Below are 7611 nucleotides of genomic sequence, written 5' to 3'. Positions count from 1 at the left end.
ATTCACTTCAGCGCCTCCGTTCATCCGCCCGCTCCCCGCGTGCACTCGCCGCACGCTGAGTCCCAGGCCCGGCGCTCCCCCTTCCCCGCTGACCCGGGAGCCCGCCTCCCTCCCTGAAGCAGCCGGTCGCTCCCCCTGAGGGCTAGGGGACTTCTGAGGGTGATTGTTAGAGGCAGAAGGAGGCACCTCCGTAGCGTCTCGCTGCCACCCTGGGTCGCCGCCCCCGTCCCCGTGACTAGGCGACGCTGGAGCCGGCTGCGGATCGGACCAGTCCAGTGTCCCTAACTCCGCTGTCGCCCTCACTGTCCTGCCCCAGGCCAAGGCGGCCCCTGGTGCTGAAGGACAGCTCCCGGCTTAGCTGCTGCAGAGGACAGAGCTTAGAGAGAGTCCTGGAGGGGGCAAGACAGTGGGCTAAGATGGGTAGTAGCGATGGGGTGTTGTTTCTGCCCTTAGTAAGATTTCTACCAGCCTCTCCCCCGTCCTAGCTTCCTGGCTCCCCCTACAGGCTGCTGAGAATAGCTGAGCGAGAGTTAGGGAAGCTGCGCCGCCAGGATGGAACCATGTGCTTGGGGCCCTCACAGAGTCACATGGCACTAGGAACTCAGATGTACAAACGTCCTGCTGCACCACTAACCTTGTTTGGATTCCACCAAATCTCAGACTGATCCGATCGCTTGTTTCCTTTTCTCATTCCCTCCCACCCCAGTAACTCCCACCTCTAATTTTTGTTAATATTAAGAATACCAACAATAAAGTAGCCTTTGTTGAGCATTTACTAGGTGCTAGATACTGCTCTAGGCACTTCACATTCATTATTTCATTTAATCTTCACAACAGTCTAATTACGTAGGCACTGCTGTTATCTTCATTTACATACGAGGAAGCTGAGGTTTAGGGTGGTTAGGTTGCCTAAAGTCACACAGCTAGTAACCAATGAGGCCAAAAGAGAAACGCAGGCAGTCTGGCTCTAGAGCTTTCCACACTCCAGTCAAGCCCTGGGAAGATGAATGGGTGGAAGATAGTCCTGCCTTCTAGGAAATTGTAGTCTTCATGAGGAATATACAGATGAGGCACATATGTTGGCTACTGGGAGAACTCGTGGACTGGAGACTTGGGTTCAGGTAATAGTTCTACCACTGCACATCCTTTGTGCCCTTGAGAGAGTCCTTTCTCTGAGTCTTGGTTTTCCCCTGAGTAACACGAGGGGATGCCCAGGGCTGTATGAGATGGGTGGGCATTGTTAGCATTACTCAGAGGTGGGCTGGGGTGGATGCATGAAAGCTCTCTGGAAGAAGGAGAATTTGAGCTGGTTCCTAAAGAAGTAGCAGAATTTGAGTGGGTGGGTGGGTGGGAAGGGCATTTCAGGTAATAGGAATGCAGGTGAAAAGTTTCAGGGATGAGGAGGAGCTTTGTATGGTTGCAAAGTCATGAGTGTGACAGTTTGGCTGTATTGGTGGTGAGAATTTGTGGGGAAGAGTAGAGGGATTTGAGACAAGGGACAAAACTGTCAGGCATTTGGGAGGCTTATTCATTATATTCCAAGCACTATTCTGGGGACTAGGTAGGAGCCTGAGGTGGATCAGACATGGCGCTGCCCTTCAGATGCTCACAGTTGAATTAGGGAGGCAGATATTTTAGAGAAGGAATTGTAACCCAGTATAGTTAAGGATGATACGCAAGGGAGGAGAGGTCTCCCTCCATAGACAGAGGGACTGATCAACTCTGCCAGCGTCCCTCAGAGATGATTTTGCACATAGCCAACTGAGTTGGGGGCATTCATTCATTTATTTATTTAGCAAACATCTACTGAGGACCTGTTATGTTCCAGACACTGTACTAGGCATCAGAGATATAGACATGAGTGAAATACATATCTTGGGCTGCGGGAGTTTAGTCGAAGTCTTAAGGAATGAGTAAGAATTGGTTAGACAGATGGGAGAGAAGGTGGCGTGTGAAGGATGTCCCAGGCAGAGGGAATGTCATGTGTAAAGTCCCAGGAGCAAAGCCAAGAATGGCATGCTCAGAAACCTGCAAAGTAGTTCATTGTGACTACGTGTGAAATGGGAGCACTGCCAAAAATGAGGCTGACGATTTGGCAGGAGCCAAGTCATGAAGGGCCCTGGGTGCCATGCTAAGTAGTTTGGACTTTATCCCAAGGGTGCTAAGAGCCATGGGAGAGGTTGAAAGGTTTTCAGTAGGAGGTGACACAATCAGATTTGTATTTTTAGAAGATTGATTTGGCCTCAGGGATGGAGATTGTGTTGGGTGGGGCAGGGGGTGGGTCCGGGGGACTCCAGGCAGGGAAACTGGTTAGGAGACTCGTTAGTAGTCCAGGTAAGAGTTGTTGAGGGCTGAACAAGGCAGCAGCAGCAGGGGAGGAGAGAAGAAATGCACATGGGAGGGAAATAACAGGGGTAGAACTGAAAGAACCTAGGACGGGCCTAGATGTAAGGAATCAAGTAGAGACAGGGCCTGAAGAAGGAGGATGAAACTAAAGGGTTCAAATTAGTGACATGGGCACGACTGCCCCTGTGCACCTAGGAACCGTCTTTCCAGAGCCATTCTTTGTTTAGTCCTTGGAGGGTTCAGTGTTCTGTTTAACAAAGCAGGCTAATCACCTACAGATACCTAGTTCCCAGCTGATTGGCGGGACCACAATGATTGACACCCTTGAGTGCCAATGAAAGAGCAGCCTGCCAGGCCTAGGCTATCAGCTCTGAGCACCTCTGGAGCTTTCTGTGAGAAGTCACTCAGGCAAGACTCCCTTCTCCCCAGCACAGACAGGGTGAAAAAGTGTCTCACAAAGGTCCATTTATCACAGGAGCACAATATAACAATAACTTACCCACACAGTACCCACTGCGCACAAAGGAGAAGTGGTAGCACACCAGGGGTCAGAGGAAGTTCTCCTTCTCCCGCTCTAGATGACACAAGAGATTGGGATGGGGGAAGGGAAGGCACTGGCCTCTAATTAGGCCCCTGGAACAGAATAGCCAGGTGGGGAGGGGGCTGCTTCTCCCCAGAGCTGCTGGGCCCTGACCAGCCTTCTTCCCAGCCTTTTCTCTCTACCTGCTCCCAGGTCAGCAGGGGCTAAAGCCAGAGGGTAAAGGTGGGTCACTTCTGAGGGGACCCAGACTGCCCAAGAAGAGTGAGAGAGTGCTCTCAAACCAGGCAGCGGGGAAGACAAGTTGGAGTAGAGGGAGGGAAAGGGTTTTTCCACAGTGAAATTCCGACAATTAGGCAGAAGTAAAAGTGGGATCCATTTAAAGAGACCAATGTGGTGACACAGGGAGCCTTCTGTTAAGCTCAGATCTTGAAAGGTCATGGGCAAAGATGGAAATGAGAGCCCGTAATTAAGGGTGAATTTACATACCCGTAAAAAGAGTGTTAGCACAGCTTGAGCTGAAGCTTGTCAGGTTTTGCCTGATCCCACCCTCTGTCCCTTTCCTCCCTCCATAGTTGGAGTAATTTTCCTCCCACCTGCAGGCTATATCTGTCCTAAGGCGGGAAGGGTTGAAGTCATCCCACCCTGCACGCTAGAACTCAGGATCAAGTAGTCCCTTTGCCACAGGTCTGAGTCTGATCTCAGGTTTCCACTGAGGCAGTTTCCTTGTTCAGTTCTGATCCCTGGCCTTGTCTCATGTTCTGTGTCTGAGTCCCCCAGTCAGAGACCCGGCCTGACCACCAGTCGCCTGTCAAGGCCTAGGCCCAGTCATGCTCTTTTAGTACACCATCTAGGGAGAGAGTCCTGAGCCCAAGCCCTGACCCAGTGGCTAAGGCCTGATGTCTTACTGATGGACTCCTCTGATCCTGCTGCCCACTTGTATTTATAAACGTTTAGATGCCTCTAGTCATGTTTGCCCTCCATTTGGATCCCCGGTTTTCCTATATTATAACCCTATGTCAGTTAGGTGTGCTTTGGGCTGCAAATAATAGACAACTCTACAACCACAGCTTAAATTGATAGATGTTTCTTTGTCTTATGCAACAAAAGTTCCCTGAGTACGTGGTCCAGGGATGGAAGAGCAGTTCAACAATGCCATCAAGACCCTGGCTTATCATCTCCACCATCCTTAGGCTCAGCTTTCATCTATTTGCTTTTTGCCTCATGTTCACAAGATGGCTGCTGCAGCTCTGGGCCTCCTGTCTGTATTATAGACAGAAAGAAGGGGAAACAGCCACAGGGCAAGATGGCTAAGGACAATGGACCTTCTAGAGAGGCTTTGCTTTTTTAGTCAGAATGGAACACTTTCCCCAGTGATATCTACCTGCATCTCTTTGACTAGAACTGTGTCATTTGGACACTCCTAGCTACAGAGGAAGCTGGGAAATCCAATACTTTTAGCTGGCACATTGCTGCTCTGAGCAAAGTTGGGATTCTGTAAGTGAGCAAGAAAGAGAAATCCTTACTAAGCAGGCAACTGGAAGCATCTGCCGTGAACCCCAACCACCAGCTGGTTGCCTGGACTACATTTCCTTTATTACGAAACCCTGCAGATACTGGGCTTTGACTGCTGGACTTGACTTCCTCACAGCAACTACAGCTGGTTTGTTCCACTAGCACAGGATAGAAGAGACCTGCCTGGTTTAACAACAGCACATGTGAAAAAGACCTTGATTTGATTGTAAAGTCAATGCGAGCCAACAGAGTGATGATGCTGCCAAAAGAGGTAATTCGATTTTAGGCTGCATTAATAGAAGTATAGAACCAGAACAAGAGAAAAGATGGTTCTGCCCTTCTCTACACTTGTCACATCCCACCTGGAGCACTGTGCTCCATCCTGGACATCCCATTTAAATAAGGATACAATGACAAAGTGCACGGAGTCCGAAGGTGAGTCACTAGGCTTGTGCATCAGCAGCCACGTCATGTGAGGAACACTTGAAAGACCTGGGCTTATTTGGTCTAGAGGTAAACAGGCCTAGAGAAGGAAGGGTCAGAAGTAATTATTCAAGTTAGGGTTCAGAGCCAGGGATATTACAGCAAGCAGGGTAGTATCAAGTGATTAAGTGGAAGAGAGAATCAATAACAATAAAAACAAACATTTATATAGTGCTTGGTATGTACCAGGTACTGTTCTAAGCATTTGAATGTATTAAGTCATTTAATCCTCTAAGACAACGAGATAGGAACTGTTATTGTCTCCATTTTTCCAGATGAAGACAGACAAGTTAAGTCACTTGCCTAAGGTCACACATCAAGCGGCTGAATTTGAACACAGGTGTTCATGCTCACCTTACCTCCTCTTGGAAGAGGGTTGGCGATTCTGGGTAATTGCCTAGATTTGAACACCAGAGAGCATTTGCAGCTTGCTTGATTGTTCAGCTGTGGTGAGTAAGTTGGCACAGATGGGGCAGAGAGATATAGGGCCCCATTTTAAGACCTCTAACTCAGGGGATTCCTCTTAGATACTTTGATACCTTCTCAGTCCAAACCAAGAGAAGTAAATGTCCACATCTTAGCCCACCTTGGGCTTTCCCTCTCTTCCAATTTCTAGTGTGAGGAATCCAACCTCAATCCTAGGTAATTGACAGAGTGACCTCACCCTAGACTCTTCCACTCTAGGCTGAAAAGGTAGAGATGGTCAGCCACCTCTGGGGTCACCACTGCCCTAGGGCCTGCAGCTCTTGCGGCTGCTACCAACCCAGGCCAAGAGAGCTGGTTTTCTGGCCACCAGGCCCAGAGTCTGATAACTCCTCAAAGATACTAGGACTAAATCCACCCTGACCCACATTTCCCAAAGTCATCAGTTCACTCCCACAGTGTAAGCCTCACTTCCACCCTCCCACTGATTTTCACATTACTATCAGAGTAGTGATAATACTACTATCCAATCCATCCTTCCAGTTTTTCTCCACCTTCCCGAGTCTTCCACCAGAGCTCTCTTGACCAGCTGCTTCCTAATCAGCATTCTCAACTTCTTTTACCTAACAGAAACCCAGTTCTACCCAGAGGGCTCTGTTTCCCCTGCTGCCTTCTATGTGAAGGCTGCTTGTTGTCTTGTCCAGTATTTTAGGGTCAGGAGGTAGGGTAGGTGTCTTCCTTGCTCCCCACTACTACTTCTAGACCATTTGTTTTCCTCCCTCTTGCAAAAACTACAGCTCTTTTGAGACTCACATCATGTTGATATATCACTCAATCCTGTTCATTGCTGTCACGTACAGACCTCCTGGTCATATCCTCCATAGTGAGTTGAAGTCCTAACCCCCATTACCTGTGAAGGTGACCTTATTTGGAAATAGGACCTTTGTAAATGTAATAAAGTTAAGAGAAGGTCATACTGGATTAGGGTGGGTCCCTGACTGGTGTCCTTATAAGACAAGGGAAATTTGGACACAGAGGCAGGCAAAGAGGGAAGACAGACGGCCGTGTGGTGACAGAGGCAGATAGTGGAGTGATGGGTCTACAGCGCAAGTCAAAGGATGCCAAGGATTGTTGACAATCACCAGAAACTAGGAGAGGTGCATGGGATAGATCCCCCTTAGGGCCCCTAGAAGGAATCAACTCTTCTAACACCTTGATTTAGCACTTCTGGCCTCCAGAACTATTAGAGAATAAATTTCTGTTGTTTTAAGCAAACCATTTTGTGGTAGATGCTCTTTGTTGAACTGCTCTTCCATCCCTGGACCACGTACTCAGGGAACTTTTGTTGCATAAGACAAAGAAACATCTATCTATTTAAGCTGTGGTTGTAGAATTGTCTATTATTTGCAGCCCAAAGCACACCTAACTGACATAGGGTTATAATATAGGAAAACCGGGGATCCAAATGGAGGGCAAACATGACTAGAGGCATCTAAACATTTATAAACATTTTGTTAGAGCAGCCCTAGGAAATGAATACATGCTCTTTCTCAATGAAGACTTTGGTTTCTGTCTCACTGGCTTTCATTCTCCCCACTGCAAGTCCTGCCATCATCCTAAGAGACTTCAGTGTCCATGTCGATGATTCAGCCATTACTTGGACCTCCTGCTTCCTAAACATCCTCATCTCTTTCACTCCACCTGAGCCACCTACCTCCATTGTCACAAACTGGATCTGATCCACTATAAATCAGCAATCTCAACAGAGCCCTCAATACTGTTTCATAATCCTACTAGGTACTAAATTGTTTTAGTATCTCTCACTCTCCAGAATGACAATTTCAAATCTTCTCCGCTCTTTTCTTAAACCTCCAACCCCCGTGTCTCCTCTCTCTCTCTCCCATAGCAGATGACTATGAGAGATAACCTCATCATTTACTTTATCAAAAGATTGAAGCATCAGGCAGGGCCTCTACTTCCCACATTACCTCATCAACATCCTCTGTAGGACTTTCCTCCTGTAATCGTGGGGGAGGTGTCTCTTTTTCTCAGAGGGCCATTCCTTCCACTGGTGTTTTTAGCCTATCCCCTCCCTCCTTCTCACACTATTAACAATACCTTTTCTCTCCTATGTATTCAACCTCTTTCTCTCAACTGCACCCTTATCAGTAGCAGGTAAAACAGTCTCTACCATCTTAAAAATAATGTCACCCTCAACTCCACACCCTCATGCAATTATCAGTCATTCTTCTCCCCTGCCAGAATAAACTCAGAAGAGTTGTCTACGTTAACTCCTCAATCTACTC

Source organism: Phocoena sinus, chromosome X (assembly GCF_008692025.1).
Source record: "Phocoena sinus isolate mPhoSin1 chromosome X, mPhoSin1.pri, whole genome shotgun sequence".
NCBI lineage: Eukaryota > Metazoa > Chordata > Mammalia > Artiodactyla > Phocoenidae > Phocoena > Phocoena sinus.
Note: the sequence above shows the minus strand (reverse complement) of the source record.